Raw genomic sequence first — 20136 nt, forward strand, 5'->3', positions numbered from 1 at the left:
TGCGCTTCTTTAATGTCACCTGACCTGCCCTGGGCAGGTCCTCCATGCAGTGTGAATGCGGCTGCCATCCAAAGGTGCCGCTCATTGCGGGAGCTTGTTTGAAAAGTGCTGAATCGCTGGGGGAAAATGTCTGTGCTGCACTCCTGGTTGGGCATGCACCCAGGCAGCGTCACGCCCCAGGCGAACTCGCAGCGTGGGGCAGTGTGGGGCAGCGTGGCGCAGGTTTTGCATGCAGATGAGTGGTAGGAGTGTTATGCACCTTCTGGTTCCCCAACATTACCTGTATCTGTGGTATTTAGGGGACCGCTTTCCTGACAAGGCAGAGCTAACATGGACATCTTCACCAAGGTACCAGATCAGGCCAACAATACAGGTATCTCCTGATCACTGTGTCCGAGGACCCCAGATCGCTGTGTCCCTGTCCCAGGTCCCCAGGGAAAACTTGGGAGATCCTCGGGCCACTGACCCCTGGACCTGATATCCAGCTTAGGTGATGTCCTTGGTGACACGAGCAATGTCCATCGGGAGTGACAACAAAGCCTGTTTGACAGGGACATCCCAAGAGCGATTCCCAAAAAAATGAAGGGCAACCTTTGTCATGTGACGCTAAAATGAGAGTCAGGTGACGTGGAGGACATGAAATCCAAATACACTGAGCAGGAAGTGGTTCAGGGCAGCCTGAGGCTCCTCATGTTCTCCTGTTTCCTGAAATGTCTACACATCTGGCGGACTGTCGAGTGCTTGTTAATGCCTGATCTTACGCCGGGAAAGAGTGATGTGACTTATGGAAAACACACAGCTTCTAACCCTAACTTCCATATCATTCACCATGTGTGTGTGTTTTTGGTTGGTTTTTCCCACAGCATGACTGTGCACGTTGAGAATGGAGTGCAGCTCCATACTCACAAACTTCTAGGTTCCTCCAGGTCTTTCATGCTATTTGGGACAAATGTACAGTCTTGAGTATTTTACAGTATTGATTGATATTTCACCACCAGCTGAAAAACCAGGAACTGTGAGATGAACAGTAAGAACAACAGAGCCCTTGATTCCATTTTTGTTTGAACAGCAGTGTTTAGCTTTTTAATTTATTAATGAAGATTAAATTAACATAACTTCACTTTGTGCCACAATCGCTGTGGGTTACTGGCCAGATACACACCAACACTTCCTCTTTTGTGGAATCTGGATCGATGGTGGAATATGGGGCCCACGGCATGGTGCGGAACACACGTGGCAGTGTGTCACAGCCCCGTGGGTAATAATAGTAACACAATAAATGTATTTGATTTCCCCCATTCCTTAATGGATGGGATGGTTATTCCATCCACAGAAAGTGATCCTATACTAACTCTGTCCTCCTGGCCACTTCAACTCCAGAGTTATGCTACGTAAAGAGCCTCTCCTGCAGAGGTGGAAAGTTCAGGATAAAAAGTCAAAATCCAGACCCAGATTTTGTTTCAATCAACCAGCTGAGTATAAAGAGTCACAGTGACACAGTAGTTATACCTGGTCGGTTGAAACAAAATCTGCTTCTGGATTTTTGCTTTCCAGAGCTGAACTTTCCCTCTCTGGTTCTGCCAGGCCTTCACATCCATGCCGAAGTCCCTCATCACACCCTTGCTGCGGGAATTGTGACATCAGCACTGAAATGTGGCTCCAGAGACACTGCTCTTAAATAACCAGTAAACACCTCTCTGCGTTTGGCTGCTTAGGTCTCACTCTTATCCATGTTACTCCAGTGCTTCATTGTCAATGCAGTCTGGCGTGTTACTGGAGGACTGTCCTCCTCCTCGCGTTGCTTAGGAAGCCGTGTAGAAGCCTGATTCTGAGCTGAGACCATCGGCTACTTGCCCCCATACTTCCCCTGTATCTCACATGTGCTGTCGCCCCCGTATCTGAAAGGCTTTTCTTGACTGTGCACAGACAGGTGGGATGCAAGATCTTTGGTAATTAAGTGTGTATTTTCAGCATGCATTTAAGGTATTTTTGTCAAGAACATTTATCAGGATTAATGACACGGCTCCTGATGATGGCCGAGTCTCCTATTGGCGGGACAGCGCTCCCAGGGCACAGCTGTCAGTGAGCGGCATGAAGAGGGCACTTCCTTTCACCCCCAGGGCGGGGCCTGAGGCTGCGTTTTCCCATTATCAGCCATACTGGGGTGCGTGACGTGGAGGGAAACACAAACAGCATGAGATCAGCTGCTCTGCAGCCACATCCAGGTCTTAATTCCTCTGCTGAAGATGATTTGGTTTGAAGAAGGATGGATGGTTTGGAGAAGTTTACTGATGCCCCAGGTAACCAAAAACCCAGCAGAAGAGATCCTCACTTCTGCATTTTGCTCAAAATCATTTTCATTTTTAAAATAACTTTTAATTACTTTAATCAATGTGTAGAAAATGATCTGCACTTTTCTTGCAGTTTTAATATACTCCTAAACCCCAAGGTCATAAACCTGTCAAAAAAAAATGAGCTGGACTTTACTCTTAAATTCTACTTTTATCCTTGACGAAATTCTTGCTGATGATGTGATTTATACGCATAGAGCTTTTGCCCAAAGCGACTGGCTAATCGCAGCTTTACGAACCCAAAGGGCATCGACAGAAACCCAAAATCACTAAATCAAATGTAGTGCAGCCCTTTACATGCCAGACTGAAATATCATTCTGTACAAAAGAAATACTATATGCTGTATCAAACTGTACAGCAATTTAACATGCATATTATATAAATGTAAGGCATGGAAGTTTAGGTGAATGAAGGCAAATATCCAAGGAACAATGGACTAGAAATTCAGTGGGTTACAGCTTTTTAAACAGGCACTGAGAATGACCTCTATTCCCCCAGCACCAGGGGCAGTGTCAAAATAAAAGTCACAACGTGTATAATGCTATCCATTGATTGTCTGTAACCTCTTACCCTATTCAGGGCCACGGGGGGGTCTGGAGCCTGTCCTGGAGGAGATCCTGGGGAGAACATGCAAACTCCGCAGTGCTAACCACTGCACCATCATGCATGTATGATGGACTTTGGGTAACAGACCCAAAACTACACGCTTCACACTATAGCTGTTTAAAATAAATTACATTATATAAAAACAACTGGAATGCCATGCAGGGTTTACCCCCCCCCCCCCCCAGTGTGCCCTGTGCTGCCTGGGACAGGCTACAGGCCCCACCCCACCCCCCCACAACCCTGCCCAGGATAGAAGGTCAGAGGATGGCTGGATGGATGATAAATTATAATGTAATATTAATTCCCAGTACCAGGCTTTCCAAAATACACCATTTAGTCAATTTAATTCCATAAAGCAGAGTAAAATGATTCGGAATGACAAAGGATGGTGTAACGAGGATTTAATGAGGCAGTACCCTGGACCACAGCACTGCGGTCAGCTTCAGTCGCCTCTCAGAGTGTCACATCGCTCTACATGCCTATATAGGCTGGCTGTACACCGAACACGCTCATACTTCTGGATAAGTTATTACATTTCATAGTGTGCGTGTGTGAGATTGTGTGTGAGCGAGGTGGGGGGGGGGGGGCAGCGTGCCAACGACCGGCTGCATCGCGCAAACCGCTCCGTCTTATCTAGCCATTGCGTGCAATCTCTGTGCCCTGCGTGCGAGCGCGATGCGGCCTGAATGCACGCAACTGGGCCGCGCAGGCTGCTGCAGATCGGCGGGGAGCGCGAGAGGTGGGGTGGCCATGGTTTTGGAAGACGTGGAACTGGGCTGTGACTGGCCTGGAGGAGCCCTGTGCCACGGCTGACAGATTTATGTCTCCTGGTGCCGAAAGACAGCTCCTTTGATTCGGTGTAACGGTGACCCCCATGCTGCATGGCGGCTCACTTTTAGTTCAGCCGATAATGATTACAGCCGGTGCCGATGTTATCCGTTAAAAGCACGAGAGAAGCCAAAAGGCTGAGGTTGGTTACATGGCACTCTGTCTTTGGGAATGTGATGTAGACGGCATCTTTGAGAGGCGCGGGACTCGCCGTGGATCTGACTGCAAAGCCACGCAAGTTCCTGAACAAAGCTGCTGCGATCTGCGGGTAACGTGTGACGGTGACGTGTGATGGTGACTGCGGCAAAGTGCTCTGATGGCTTTAGCACCTGGCCTAGCTCCGCATGTGTTAATGCCCGCATTTAAGGCCCCCCCGCAGCCGCTGCCTGGCCGGCACGTCGGGGTCGGAGACGGTGACGTGTGGCCGCTTAGCCGCTGTTGAGCAGGAATGGAACACAAGCAGAAAAGTAGCAGCTGGGACCTCAGCTCATCTCTGCAGCGGCTCCCTGTCGGAGGAATGCAAAGCTGGGTGTGTTTGAGGGGCCCTGGGAAGGGTAGAGGATGGTGGGGGGGGGGGGGTGCGGGGGGCAGAGAGCCAAGGCAGGGGGGGCAAGTGGGACTGACCTCAGGACAGTGTAGTCAGGAAGTTATGACTCAATTCTGAGATGTGGATTTTAAAATTCCTTTTACTGCGCACATAAAACATTTTCTCAAATTTCTAATGTACTCTTGTACAACAGGGGAGAATTGAAGGGACAGAAAGGGGAGACGCAAGAGCGGAAAACTCATAAACCGTGACACATTCCTCATCTACTTTGTTTATTGCTCAAGATGTTTTCCAACAAGCGGGAGAGAGACAGCAGAAAGGTGAAAATGCAAACTGTCCTGTCAGGTCACTGCATTCAGTGGATGTCTACATTCAGTGGATGTCTGCATTCAGTGGATGTCTGCATTCAGTGGATGTCTGCATTCAGTGGATGTCTGCATTCAGTGGATGTCTGCAGACAGGTTTAGATGGACAGTCTTGCAGGTTAGTGTTCGTGTGCTCGAAGGAAAGGACAGAAACTGTGGTTTTTAATCCTGTTGTTCTTTTGGCGGGCCGAGGAAGCCGCAGTATTCCTGAGGGTCAATCTGTCTACCTCCCAGGGAATGGAGCGGACAGGCGGTGGGATCCCAATGTCCAGGATGTTCCCTCTTGGCAAAGTCCGGCATTATTTTAAGAGGAAAATGTGATTTGTGGGAGGTGAGACGTGCTGGTGTGCAGGGACCTTTTGTTTCTGTGAGCTGTTTCAGCCATTGCCTTTCCTGTTTGGACATCCTACACACAAACACACACACAAACGCACGTTTACCTTCCTGCGCAATGATTCTCATTTTAATGCAATCGATGACTTTTCACCGCATTCCAGCAAAATTGAAAAAAACTGATGAATGTCTGCCTTCCTTTGTGGGGTCAGTTTATTTCCCATAAGATAAAAAAACAAGTATTCGTCACGTTGTGGGGACATTTGGTCAACCACAAAGTAAGGTATATCTGGACCACACACACACAGACACACATACACATACACACAGACACAGATACACACACATACACCACAGTGTTGTTGAGGTTTCCATGCATAGATAGTAGGAGATTAACTATAAAAGACCAGGCACGACTCAGCACTTCCTGGTGCAATTTGATTGGCAGATCGGTGTCAGCTGATACACAGCATTCAGGGGGGTACTCAGCCAGCGTTCAGGCAACACTCAGCCAATGCTCAGTGTCCAGTCTGCTGGCTTTGACTATTGCTTTTATATGTATTTCATTTGTACGTGTGTTTGTGATGGATAAATATTCCCTGTGACCCCCTCCAAAGAAGAGCGGGTTTATAAACGTGAGATCAGTTCGGACTTAGCAGCCAAGTCCAAAACCCCACAGTCTGGTTTAAGCCGGGGGGGTGGAGGAGGGCATTCAGAACAGAATGGAGAACTAAATGGAGCGGGGATGTCGATCCAGTCCAGCTTGACAGCGGCCCGGCGCTGTGGCCACAAAGGCCCCCGGTGAAGGCCGCTATAATTAGAGCAACTTTCTTGTGTTATGGGAAGTGAGCTTTTGGAAAGCCTCAGAATGCCCCCCCCCCCCACGCCAGCGCCTGTCTAGCTGTTGATGTGATGTGGTCTGGAAAGATGAGAGTGATCCTGGAGCCGGGTCTGGGACATGGTCGGCCACAGAAGAAATTTTAAGCTAATTGACCACCCATGTTGTGTGGCCTGTGCCCCCCCCCCCCCTCCTGGGAACTTGTCGGGGGTGCGGAGCGTGATTAATGACGCGTTCGGCGCTCCCTGGCTCGGTCCTGCCCCTCCTCGGTCCACGCGGCTCCGTCCGGGTTTCCTCCACGGTCGCCTCGTTCCCAGCTCTGCTCCCAGGCTCCCGGATGGAGCGGCTGCCGGCGCCGGACCCACGGGACGGAATTCCAGCCTGATTCCTTTTTCTTTTGTTTTCTTTTTTTACCGCTCATTAGACGAGCCGCCACACCCTTTTCCTTTTGTGTGGATGTATTTATCTGAAACAGATGCCAAGCTAGCAGGCGGTGTTCAGTGTTCAAGAACATTGTGGGGCCATGTTTGCGGCTCCTCTCTCTCTCTGTGGGTATGCGCAGGGACTTTTCTCAAGGCAGCAGTAGCTGGTCAGCCTAAGACTATGCAGCTCAGAAGGTGCAAAATGAAATGCAGTGTTTGTGGCAGAGGACTGGTGGAGTTGGATTTATATGGTTGAAATGGTATGACAGAGGTGGGGGGGGGGGGTTGGTATGGCGCTCCTGTGGAGCTGGTGGAGAGGTGTGGGGGGGTGGAATTCGGTGAGCCGCTCCTATCATTCGATCTAAATCAAATATTGCCCGAGGGGGCTGGGACATTCCAGACATTCCCGTCAGGGGGAGCGAAGCACACAAACCCGGTTCCCATATTTTGTCCCAGCTGTCATGCCCCCCCACCAGTTTCCCAGATTGCCGGTGCACAGGGCCATGCAGGCAGAGCAGAGGGCCGTGCAGGCAAAGCAGAGGGCCGGGCAGACAGAGCAGAGGGCTGTGCAGACAGAGCGCATGGCCGTGCAGACAGAGCGCTGGGCCGTGCAGGCAGAGCAGAGGGCCATGCAGGCAGAGCAGAGGGCCGTGCAGGCAAAGCAGAGGGCCGGGCAGACAGAGCAGAGGGCTGTGCAGACAGAGCGCATGGCCGTGCAGACAGAGCGCTGGGCCGTGCAGGCAGAGCAGAGGGCTGTGCAGGCAGAGCGCAGGGCCGTGCAGACAAAGCGCATGGCTGTGCAGACAGAGCGCAGGGCCGTGCAGGCAGAGCAGAGGGCCGTGCAGGCAAAGCAGAGGGCCAGGCAGACAGAGCAGAGGGCCGTGCAGGCAGAGCAGAGGGCTGTGCAGACAGAGCGTATGGCCGTGCAGACAGAGCAGAGGGCCTTGCAGGCAGAGCAGAGGGCTGTGCAGGCAGAGCGCAGGGCCGTGCAGACAAAGCGCATGGCTGTGCAGACAGAGCGCAGGGCCGTGCAGGCAGAGCAGAGGGCCGTGCAGGCAGAGCGCAGGGCCGTGCAGGCAGAGCAGAGGGCCGTGCAGGCAGAGCAGAGGGCCGTGCAGGCAGAGCGCAGGGCCGTGCAGGCAGAGCGCAGGGCCGTGCAGGCAGAGCAGAGGGCCGTGCAGACAGCGCGCAGAACTGAGCAGGGCTGAGATCCATACCCAGTGAAGGCCTCTACTGTAAAATGTAAAATTCTTACAAATAATGAAAAAAAGTATTAATGATCATTGACAGCACACTTTTTTTGTAAATCTGGCAATGAAAAACATCTGGAAGAACTTCTTTGCAAAATTGTGCCACATCAAAAAAAATTTATTAAAATAAAACACAATGCAATAAAATAAAATTGAATTTTAAACATTACACACTGAAGACATTCCAGTCAGAGTAAAATACAAATGCAGAGGGTCAGGTTTCAGCTAACAAGGCTAAGCTGCCTAGCGTAGGTTGTACTGTGAAGGTCTGGCTTCCTGCACGTGCCCATATCTCAGTGCTGCTTAAATACAAACAATGCATACAACAGGTGACAAAAATATATAACAAATAACAGGAAATAAAACCAATACATAATGCAACCTGGTGGATTAAATTCCAGCGCATCAGCTGTAGCAGCATTTGGTGTTTACTGAGCATCTGTCAGCTTCTGTGTGGGTTTGCATAGGTCACATTTGGGGACCAAAATGTCCCCAAAGTGCGGTAAAACCTGACACTTCTTCAAGTCCCTATTTGGATAACCTCAATTTTATAAAAATCTGTGAATGCAATCAAAAAAGTGAAAGTCTTGTATTTTGGTTGGTTACTTATGGTTAAGGTTATGGATGGGTAGAGGTTAAGGGTGTCATGATTGGGATTAGGGTTTTTCCCATAGAAATTAATGGAAGGTCCCCATTTAGATAGGTATGCCAACTTGTGTGTGTGTGTGTGTGTGTGTGTGTGAGAGAGAGTGTGTGTGTGTGTAGGAAGTGAATCGGTAATACAGAAGTGATGTGGAAGCCTGGTAGGAGCGTGAAGTAGCAGCTTGTGTCTCACTGACCCAGCAGAATGTGTTGCTACGGTGACAAGACCATTTATTTAAGACACCTCTGCTGCAGGGGGCTCGCACCTCCAGCCCAAGCCCCCGCCCGGCCAGGCACAGGCATGTCCCAGCACCCTAGTTCCAGCTGTGCCGCCTCTGATCGTGCAGTGCGCAGACGGCCCTCACCTTCAGGAACACACCAGAATCTTGTCTGATATTCTGTGAGAACAAACCGTGAGATTCCATGGGGCCTGAGCCAACATCAGGGAGCCCTCCCCCCCATCGTGCTTCCGGAAAAAAGGTGTACATTGCCCCCGCTTCCCAGCAGGACTACGTCCACTGTTGTTTTTGTCGAGATTTGCAGAACAGCTTTTTTTTGTCAGATATTGTTCCATTTGTGATTATGCTTATCAATAGTAACATCAAAATCTATTACTCTTCATAACAGTCACATGATCGTCCCAGGTAGCATAGGGGATGTCAGAGGGGCCGCCCCTCCAGTGGTCACATCCACACTGCATGCACACACACACTCTATGTCCAGTGGTCACATCCACACTGCATGCACACACACACTCTATGTCCAGTGGTCACATCCACACTGCATGCACACACACACTCTATGGACAATTTAAACACAGCGGTTACCCTAACTGCATGTCTTTGGACGGTGCAAGGAAACACTCCTGACCTGGGGAGAATATGCACACTGCACACACGCAGGACAGAGGAGGGATTTGAGCCCCCAGTCCTAACGGAGCCGTACCACCGTGCTGTCAAAGTAAACAGCAACATCCACCATACAATCAGCACATGTTATTGATTGTTTTTCGAAGGTTTGCGTTCATCTCAATATTATCCATAATGGAGCCTCAGTTTTATCATTTATGCACAGCCTTTGCGCTTTGAGCCTGGATTCCTGCTGAAAAGACGTGAGTTTAAAAGGACGACGGAGTCTAGCCGACCTGCAGATCAGATGTGCCGCTTCAGATCTGCGGCTCTCCAAGTGCCTGTAGCTCTTTACCCACCATAGATAGTTCCAGACCTAAGGGACCGTACAGTGCCCTGCCCCCTGGAAACTGGACATTTTCAGGTTGTGATTATAATTCCGGCCATGTGACTTTTCAGCCCCTCGAGTCTTTTGGGACCCTCCGTGCCACTAACTGGGGGTGTCTGTGTCTCCCGCTAAATCTGCGCAGAGCGGCTGTGAGTGAGTGTTGGATAAGGGCTCTCATGCCTGCAGTCGTACACTGATGGTGATACATGCCAGGGGAAAAAAAAAAAACACCCACAGCATATTTTACAAGAATGCTTTCAAGATCTTAACATCTCCTGTCTATATGTTCAACAAGCTGTTTCTGGAGGGTTATCAGGAAGATCTTGATTGTACAAGTCATGCAGTGTGCTTTCCAGCTATGACATGTTAGAAAGCACGCAGCTCGGGAAGAGAAATGTCTGATAACCACTACAAAGCATGTCGGGGGGGGGGGGGGGGGGGGCAGACGGCTGCTGCAAAGGCACATGTGAGTTTAAAGTGGCTTGTGAGAAGCTTCCTTTCTGTCGTCACTTGGAAATGGTGAAAGCTGGCCGATTTGTTTGCATGCGATGCATTAATATAACTGGCACTTATTCTTCAAATGTATATTTTGTTGATTTTAATTAAACTAAGCCCTCTCGGAGTAATAAGAGAGACGAAAAGTTGCACCTCCAGCAACGGATGTGCCAGGTGGAGGGAAACGAACTGCTTGATTATAAATGATCTGCCTCATTTTATGAGCTTTTTAAAACAGGGCTTTGATAGTTATACTGAATGCAGGTATGATTCTGCAGAGGATTAAACTGATTTCTGCTTCTTGTGAAGCCTCTTGGATTGGATTGTGACACCTGGGGCCAGAGTCTGAGTAGCCCGGATACGGGGTGGGAGCAGAGGGCTGGGGAGGGGGCCGCTCCACTTCCTGGGCCCTAATGGCCAGGCTCACAGTGCCGTCACCCGCACGACGCAATTATCCCTGCTGCCCCAGCTGAGCCAGTGACGTGTCACATAGGCCCAGGTTTAGAGCCCCGCCCCCCCATAGCCAGCCATCACTGACACTCTTCCCAGTCTGACAAGGCTGCCCCCCTCCCTTAATTCTGTACCGCAAATCACCAATTAGCAGCAGTGGCGATGGTGAGGACCCAGCTCGCCTAATCAGCTTAAATCCAAGTTTATTTCCTGCCCCCATGCCTGCCCGCTCCAGCAGGGAGGGGTCTTTTTTTATCTGTTTATCCCCAATTTCCTCCAACCTGTAATGTGTTTCGCAGACACACTGTCAGTTCGTCTTAGAGAAGGATTCGCTGCGCTGACACCCAAAGCTTTCGGGACTGCGATGAGAGCGAAGCTGCAGCTCCCACAGCGTCCCTGTCCGGCTCCGAACTTCTCCACCGCGCCTCACCGTGCTCCTCATTTCAGGGAACTGATATTCCACAGTCCCCGAGACACGAGACACCTCGTATTCTGTACTGTGAGCTTATTTCCGTTCCAAAGAAAACAGAGAAAAAGAAAATGTAACCAAAAACTGTTTAGCAAATATTTTAGTTGCATAGAATGCGCTTTTTCATGCCGGGGATTCATACCCCCCCCCCCAATCCCTTGTAACTAGGACACGGCTGAGATCAATTTATCAAAATAAGAAAAGCTACAAATTACATTGTCAAATGACCTCATTACAAGAAGCAGGATTAACAGAGCTGTGTATTCTAGTAGGGAGGTGTGTTAGAGGTGAAAGAATTTCCTTTTAGTGGGGAGATGTTATTGTTGGAACCCTGTGGATGACCAGTCTGCGGAATACCGTAAGCCCTGGCACGTAGCTGACTCGGGGATCTGATTGCGGAGAATGATGTCATTGCTGGAACCTCGACTTAAAACGGTGAGCAATTACAGTCTCCTCAATCACTCTCGCAGCCAGCCTCCAGGCCTGTTCCTGGCAGCGCTGAGATGTGGACACATTCACTGAGATTTACACGCTGAGTGGTCTCAGAAAAGGGCTTATAAGATTTCCATGGCAACTTGTGCATATTTACAAAGTCTTTACCTGAATTCCTGCCTTTGGCAGAGTAGAAGAAATTAACATTTGATGGCTTACCAAATAAAATTAATTGAAAGCTTGGCCCATAATTAAAAGTTTAAAAATATTTTTGTGGTTTCCTGTCCGACAAGAATATCAGAAAACACATTATTTTGTACTGCTCTAAAATTGCAAAATTAAAAAATAGTGGAATAAGCCCCTTTTGTGCTTTGTTTGGTTATAATAAAAGGCAAACCCTGCATTCCCTTCACCCAAACAAAAATCCAAGCCTGCACCATTAATAGATTCTAATGTGGTTTCCACTATTAACAGATGCTGGTGGTTTTCAGTCATTGATAGTTGCTGTTGAAGATCAGCATGATTACTCTGCTCTGAATATCCCTTCATGGGCCCCCGTATCTCTGCAATGTACCTGTTGTTGGGATCTGGTCAGCTGGTCAGCAAAGGTGAAGAGAGCATGTAACATCTTCAACATGGTCACACTGCAGCTCAGAAGCACTGCAGAGTCACAGGAATGTGTGTCAAAGAAATCGAAATTCACATCTTATACCTGCAACACATTAGGATAATGCACTGCAAATACAGGTAAAAGCGCTATTCTGTAATACATGCAATAAATTAATGCTTCACTTTGTACTTTTACAGTAGCTGAAAATCGCTGCAGAGCTTCTGCCAGTTCAAGATGTCGGATGGCCCCCTTGAAAGGCCAGGACAGAAATACAGGTTTACCCCCAACAGAGTGCGATGTACCTCTCAGCACCGTCTGAGCTCAACCTCTGCAGCCCACGTGGGGGATGATCCGTTCGTCATCTCTTTGCTTTCGGTCGTCGTCCCCCCACCTCGTGCCCTGGCGTATCGCAGGTCGGGGGCCGGAGCTGCCGCCTTTGGAGTGCAGAGGAGCGACAGGTCTGTGCTTTAAAGCACTGCTCCATGACAAGTATGAGATGAAGTAGGTTGCACGAATGGAAAGGATATTCCTTCTGGAAGGAAAGTTTTATGCAAAAACCTTCTCGGTGTCAAAGTAGGTGCCGCGTGAAAAACAGCCCCGTAAAGCACAGTAGCTCAGAGACTCGGAGGACAGAATTCATTCGCGAAAAAGGCGCATCTCCTGGCGACGTGCAGCCATGTATTTAAAAAACTATTTATGATCCCGACGATGTTGCTTAAGCTGAGAAATACACAGCAAGATATGTCATTATGTATCTGCTGTGATTCAAGGCTCCTTCCACAAACGGCTCCAGGCAGCTAAAGCTGGAACTAAACACGTACATTCCTGTATTCTGACTCATAATTGTTATTTTTTCAACCTCTGCTTCCAAAATCAAATTGTTTAACACTGCACTGGTAATTTTTATCTTTCATTTAAAAAGGAATTATAAGTACATTAATTATATAGTTTAAAATCCCCAAAGTAGCCAGTACATGCCACGATAAACAAAGAACTGTATTTCATTAGACACGGGGGAAGTTTTACTATTATTTTCGCTGTGTTCCTTTCGCTTTACTGTAAGATTAATATGTTTGTTCTGGTCCTTTTGGCTCAATTTACTTTACATGGCGACATCCCGAAATAACATCTGTATACAGCGTGTCTAATCGAAACTATTTGCTAGTTGTAAACATAACGTAAAATTAGCAACAAAAATCTTTCATTCTTCAATCCTAGTAAACTTTAATTTACACCTAACCAAATGTAAGCTTAGTGATCGCTACAGCTTTATAAAATGTTAATCCATCATGTATTTTAAATCATCACAATGTGGCAATATATTCAGATGTATGACTGACAGTAAAACGTCACTGCAGCACTATGTCGCCCCTAAAAATGTTAAAACGTTTCTGAATGTTAAACCGTATGCGCCTGGAAAGCAGCCAGCAGCTGTTTGGCCGACAGAGGGCGCTGTTTGATAATTACCGCTTCAGCCTGGAAATCATGATTCTCAGTAATTCAACTCTTTCTATATCGCAGATAAAAATTCGCTAAATTTCATTCATCGATTCCTTCAGTGACGTTTCCTTTTGCCCAAATGCGGTGTAACTTTTTGCCTACTAACTTTTCTTTTATACTTAATAATAGGCATACTCTTTCAGTCAGTACACAAAACGTCTTTAACGGTATAAAATAGTAATTATTGATTTTGTTGTATTATTTTACGATGCTTGTTCAGTTTTTTTTTGTAATCTAGACCCAACACACCAATTAAACGTCCAATGACATACTCAACTAATCTTTTTTAAATTAGCCCTAATCTCTTTCCCTGAGATTGTATGCGTAATGATTCTTTACTGTAGGGAGAAAACTGTCCGCAGTTTTATCTCAGTTGGATGATTTAGCCTATTGCTAACGAAACAGTGGAATCTCGTGTAAGCTACTTAAAGATACAATTTCCTGAATGAAAGGAAAAAATCTGTGCATGGAGGTGACCGAAATCATGTTGTTGATTTAAAAAAATAGTTTGAAGAACGATGACAAAGGGCACAAGTTACTGTAACTAGCCTACATTCCCTCAAGGTGTACCTCGCTTCGACTGATTTTACTTAAATAACGGAGCCTGCCAAACACCGTGCGTTACAATGCTGGTTACAACGTAGGACATGAGTATTGTCGCCGGGAAGATCACTGGGAAGATCGCCGTATTGGTGCCCGGAGCTGTAGTGACTTTCCTGCTGCCTACTTTGCGGTCCCAATGAAAGCGCGCTTAGTTTAGTCATACTGGTGCGAATTCCCCAGCTCTCTCCTAAATAAGCTTCACTCTGCCTAACGTGTATTTTAGCCTGTGTAACATAATCCTCCGATCTGCGTCCGTCCACATTTCGTTACTGGTGATTTAGTGCTCGGTTCTGTTTTTTTTTTTTTGTTTTTTTTTTTTTAAATTATAACCGACTTTCAGATGTCACTGGCTTAGAAACGTTTAAATATCGTTGTTTCCACATGCACACACGCAGAACTGAGTAAAACAGTTCCATATTCGTTTTAAAATTAAATGGGGAAGTCAAATCTGTACGGAAGCATGTTAAAATAAAAACGCCTCTTCATATACAAGCCATGCATCTTCCAGCTTAAAATTTTAAGTTCTTTTCTGCTTTGACAAAGCACTGTTATTGAAACCCAGTTTTAAAAAGTAAGAAACAAAAACCAAACGTTAGACTATACCGGTTCGGCCGCTGCTTGGGAATATAAGGTAGGGATTGTCTATACAAGTAAGGACTGTCCGTCATCTTACATGTACACTGTATCTACACATTAAGTCAGTGGGTTTGGGGGGAGTTTAACTTATGGATTGAAATAGAAGAATGTGCAACAATGTGCGGAAAAAAACAACGCAGTATATCCAGCACCCTTTATTTTCAGTCCGTCTAAAAATCCTAACAGGCTTTTTAAAACGAATATGGAAGCGACCGTGGGCTCCCAATTATCCTGAAACTTTTCTGTGGTAAATATCTAACGTAACTATAACCAGTTTTTCCGGTTTGGGATTTTTCCGACATGGCACGTTTTATTACTATGAATTAACTTACCGAACTGTGGTCTCTATTATACGTTCCCGTGAAACTGCAAATTGCTGTAGCCTATTTAAGTTGTTTACATGTTTCATATACATTATTATTTGTTTGTTTTATATTCTTGTTGGCAAGAGTCACTTAATAACTGGCTGGAAAAAAAATAAACTTAGTTTGCTTTTTCAATAGACTATGTGTAGGGGGCCTGGCCAGAATGTGCTTTTTCTGTTCAATTTCAGGAATAGAAGAATGACTTAATGGGATCACTAAAATTCACCCAAGAAAGTACCTGGAAAACAATCATTTCAGAGTTGTGGGGCCTCGGTCTGGCCGTGTTTGTGTGGGGGCCCCAGTGTCCTCTGGAAGTATTTGTTGAACTGGCGTCTGTAAGTTGGCCATAGCATGTGAGGGACTGGCAGCCCATACAGGACCACCCCAGTTTGTGTCCTGGGAATCCTGGGACAGACTGGGTACAGCTGGAAGATGCATGGCTTGTATATGAAGAGGCGTTTTTATTTTAACATGCTTCCGTACAGATTTGACTTCCCCATTTAATTTTAAATGAGTGGGATTGGCGACAGGACCCCCAGCAACCCTGCCTACGAGCTGCAGCTGGGAAATGGATAGATGGACTTTTATTCAAAGTGGTGTGTGTGGTGCATGTGAAAGAGCCTGCTGTGTGAAGCATAGGGCATTATTCATGGAACACTCTGAAACATGGTATGGGAGGCTTGCCACACACACACACACACACACACACACACACACATACACGGAGGGGCTACCCATTAACCTAAACAGCATGTCTTTGGATTGAGGAAGGAAACTGGAGTACCTGGAAGATATTGACACAGACACAGTGATCCACGCAAACTTCACACATGGCTGAAACTAAAGCCCCAGGGGGTGTGAGAGGACACCGCTGGCCACTGAGCCGCCGCACTGCCATAAATACATAACCCTGAAATACACACGCTTATGTTGACATCTTTCCTTAGTTTTTCTTCTTTATCACTCCTATTTCTGGAACTTTCTAATTTCATACTGTAGATCCCTCTCTTTTCCCCATCAGGAAATCACATATAGATTTACACAATCCCCACTTAAATATATTGCAAAGGTGCACATTGTGTGAACATGTCACCCATTTTTGCTTAAAGCTATTTATTTACTGCATCCATACTTGCGTACCCTGGAGAGGAGGCCTCTGCTGGATCCATCGTCTCGTCCACGCGGTTTTACAGCAGCCAGAAGTCCCCGTCCTCCCAGTCCTCCCCGTCCTCCTCGTCCTCCCAGTCCTTCCAGTCCTCCTCGTCCTCCAAGTCCTCCCAGTCCTCCTCGTCCTCCCAGTCCTCCCCGTCCTCCTCGTCCTCCCCGTCCTCCCAGTCCTCCCCGTCCTCCCAGTTCTCCCCGTCCTCCCCGTCCCGCTTCCTGCCTGGGAGTTGCTCGCCCTGCGGTCCTAAGTGCACATGCGTTTTAAGAGTGCCCCCCCCCCCCCCCCCAACATTTTTGGAAAGCCGATGATGGTAAGAGTTTGCTCGCGAGCTGAAAGGGAGGGGGAGGTGGGAGAGGCTCCAATCGCTGCTCTCGAGAAGGACAGAGACCCCCGGTCACCCTAAAAGTGCCAGAAGGTGCCCTTCTCCTCAAACAGAGGCCAGGATGCTGCCAGCGCTCAGCCCTGAAGCACCTTGATGGTTTTCTGGAGATTATTTCAGCCCCAAAGAATGTAAATTCGCTCTCCGTGTAGCCGGGGTGGAGGAGAGAGAGAGAGAGCGGTGGGGGGGGGGGGGCTAGGGGGTGCGGAGGGAGGAGGCCTGGTGTTTCTCAGGCTTGCTGTGGCCTGGCAGTGTCCCCACCAGTGACTCGGGTCTCCAGTGGCCTCCGTCTCCCTCTCTCTCTCTGCCTCTCAATAACCCTCTTTCACTGTGTGGGGCAAAAGTTGTTTGGGATGAAATTTCAGCGTGGCGTGAGCGAATGCTTTCTTGAGTTTAGCACCTTTTTTTCTGAAGAGACTAAATAAATGACTTCTCCTACTGCTCTAATTGGCGGTGGTTTGTTGATCAGGTATCGCTGCCCTAAGACTGAAGTACTTCATTGTTTCTCTGGCAGCTGATTGAAAGAGTCTGTTTGTGCTTGTTTAAACGTCTCGCTTTTTTTCTCTAAAGAGGAGAAGCGTTGCTTAGTAACAGCCCCTCAGCATCAACATGTAATTCTGAGCTTTCCATCAAAGCAAAGAAGTCTGAAGGGCGGGGTTTTGCACCCACAGACCTGCCTCTTATAAACCGCAAGCAGCTGGACAGAATAATGATCAGTATTAATGGGAAGGTTTGGGTCTCAGCGGCTGCACTGTAAGGGGTTTAAAGGGGCAGCTACTTTCTCGGTGCTTCATGGGAAATGGAGAAAATTGACTGTCAGGGCGAAGGTCAGGGCTCTGTGTAAAGGTGAATGGAAAATATATACTCTCCTCTCAGCGTTCCCACATGTTAAATACGTTAAACACAGTTGGGGGGGTGGGGGGCAGAGGGCGGAAGCAGCTCAGATCTACAGCACAGCAGCGGCTCCCCAGTCCTCACAAACGCAAATGGGTCTTTAACAGTGACAGCCGCAGTGGTCTTTAACAGTGACAGCCGCAGTGGTCTGCGGAGACCTGGGGGGCACTTCGCCACTTAGCTAAAGCTGACACAGAGTCGCTTTTCAGATGCTCGTTTCCACAGTGACCGGCAGCAGTGAAGTGTTCCTTCTGCTTCTGCTGCGTGTTTTCCCCCCCGTGTATAAAGGTCGCACTGGAGCAGGCTCATGAGGCGATCTGTCTGTGGATCGGTGAAGGCAAACTTCATTATCCAGTGAATCAGATGACAGACAGATAGCCCCGTCAGGCCCTGATTGGCCTGTTTAGTTAATGCCCTCATTCCAGGAGCACCGTGGGTTATAGCGGTGGTGTCACCTCCAATCTGGGAACACAAGTGCTTCCGTGACACAGAGAGGGTGGGACTCAGCTAGTGGCTTTCAAACAGGAGCGCCCTCTAGAGACGGGTCAGGTGCATTGCGGAGATCCTACTGTTGTCGCTAACTGGCCAACACACCCAGATTTCCCGTTGAATTGTAATGTTTGTAGTTGTAATCGTAAACAATAATTGAGTTTGAGTATAAAAACACATTTTAAAGGAAATCTTAGTATGTAAATTCTTTGGTTTGGAACTTTTTGTATTGTTTACTTCCAAATAAGTAAAGTGGAAGCATCTAGGAACAACAGAAAATCAGACATGAAGTAACAGAGCAGGGTCGCTGGGTGCTGAGGTGCATAGTGTGTAAAAGTCACCGATGCTCTGTCGACTCAATAACTGCAGAGTTCCAAACTTCCTCTGGCATTAACTCCAGCATAAAAACCGTGCGCCGTGAGCTTCATGGAATGGGCTTCTATGGCCGAGCAGCTGCATGCAAGCCTCACATCACCAAGCGCAATGTGTCAGATGCAGTGGTGTAAAGCACACCGCCACTGCACTCTGGAGCAGTGGAAACGTGTTCTGTGGAGTGACGAATCACGCTTCTCTGTCTGGCAGTCTGATGGACGAGTCTGGGTTTGGCGGATGCCAGGAGAACTGTACCTGCCTCACTGCATATTGCCAACTGTAAAGTTTGGTGGAGGAGGGGTAATGGTAAGGGGCTGTTTTTCTGGGGTTGGGTTAGACAGTGAAGGGAACTCATAATGCTTCAGCATGCCAAGACATTCTGGACAATTCTATGCTTCCAACTTTGTGGAAACAGTTTGGGGAAGGCCCTTTGCTGTTCCAGCATGACTTTGCCCCAGTGCACAAAGCAAAGTCCATCAAGATATGGTTGGGTGAGTTTGGTCTGGAAGAACTTGACTGGCCCACACAGAGCCCTGACCTCAACCTCATCAAACAACTTTGGGATGAGCTAGAACGGAGATTGTGAGCCAGGCCTTCATGTCCAACATCAGTGCATGACCTCACAAATGCCCTTCTGGATGAATGGACAAAAATTCCCACAGACACACTCCAAAATCTTGTGGAAAGCCTCCCCAGAAGAGTGGCAGCTGTTATAGCTGCAAAGGGGGGACCAGCTCCATACTGATGGCTATGGATTTAGAATGGGGTGTCATAGAAGTTCTCATGGGTGTAATGGCCAGGTGTCCCAGTACTTTTGCCCACAGTATGTGTGTCTGTGTGTTGCTGCATGTGTGTGCAGCCTATCGCAGACTCTGGCCCTGCCTGTCTGTCACGGGCCTCGCTGTTTACAGTGCCTCCCATTCAACTGCTCCTCAATGAAGCCACTATCTATGGAAGCTGAGGGCCCGCAAGGAGCAGCCGCCACTGACGGGGCACGGCCAGTGCAAGGTGAAGGTGCGAGAAGCTGGGGCAGGAACCACGCAGACAGTGTGTCACACGTGTCCCTTCTCTGTGTATTAAAATCGGCAGTAAAATAGAAATGCAGGTCAAAATACTGTTATAGGGCCAAACCCTACAATACTGTCTGCCAAACTACTCTGTAAGGAGGCTCCTTCTGCCTCAAAGTCTGCATCATTTAGAAGAATACAGCTGCTGACATGCTAAATTTCTATGTTAAAATTAATTGCATAGCCCGCTAAAAAGACAAAGTGATTCTCCTTTGCTCTCGTTCTGTCCGAGGTGTTCTGCAAAGGCCCAGCGAGTCCGTTTTCTTTCTGGCTGTTCAGAGGGTTTCACTTCCACCCTCTCGCACCTGGATCCTGCGCTCACTGTGTAAACGTAAGGAGGGTCCGCACAGGTACACCTGTGGGAGTGGTCAGTTACACTTTAATGACCTTTAAACCCCCCCAAGAGGGTGGAGACACACCGGGCGATCAGCCCCTCCAAGCCATTCCGTTTCTGTTCCATTCCAATCAAGGATGGAAGTTTCCACATTCAAAGACAGATCTTATCAGTCAAAAAAAATGCAAATCGCTCAGCCAAAACAGGCTCTGACAGTTGCCCTTTTGGACCACAGATAATCCAAAACACAGAGCTTGTAATTACTTTTATTTTCATAAATAATACATTTTTAAATTCTGTACAAAATGAAAATGGCATATTCTCACTTTGGGTGACAGTGGGGAGCCATTCTGTGTCCCCTCTTTACTGGCCAGGCTCCTCACGTACAGAACCGCATGGGGGTCTTCTCTCCCCGTCATTTCTGCTCAGAGCAGCGTTGCTCTGGACGGGACGCCTG

At 47.9% G+C, this 20136-nt stretch overlaps 1 long non-coding RNA gene across 3 annotated transcripts; it reads right to left on the bottom strand.

Moving 5' to 3' along the window:
• Nucleotides 1-4739: 4739 nt before the first annotated feature.
• Nucleotides 4740-16372, bottom strand: LOC111845593 (uncharacterized). 3 transcript variants are annotated; one of them, XR_002838672.2, is made up of 4 exons: nt 16120-16372; nt 12178-12309; nt 11840-11925; nt 4740-5104 (listed from the first exon to the last, which is right to left on the bottom strand). It is a non-coding gene; the product is annotated as an uncharacterized lncRNA (long non-coding RNA). The 3 variants fall into 3 exon arrangements; XR_002838670.2 differs by lacking the exon at nt 4740-5104 and adding an exon at nt 7639-8581; XR_002838671.2 differs by lacking the exon at nt 4740-5104 and adding an exon at nt 9848-10868.
• Nucleotides 16373-20136: the final 3764 nt, after the last annotated feature.

Source organism: Paramormyrops kingsleyae, chromosome 11 (assembly GCF_048594095.1).
Source record: "Paramormyrops kingsleyae isolate MSU_618 chromosome 11, PKINGS_0.4, whole genome shotgun sequence".
NCBI lineage: Eukaryota > Metazoa > Chordata > Actinopteri > Osteoglossiformes > Mormyridae > Paramormyrops > Paramormyrops kingsleyae.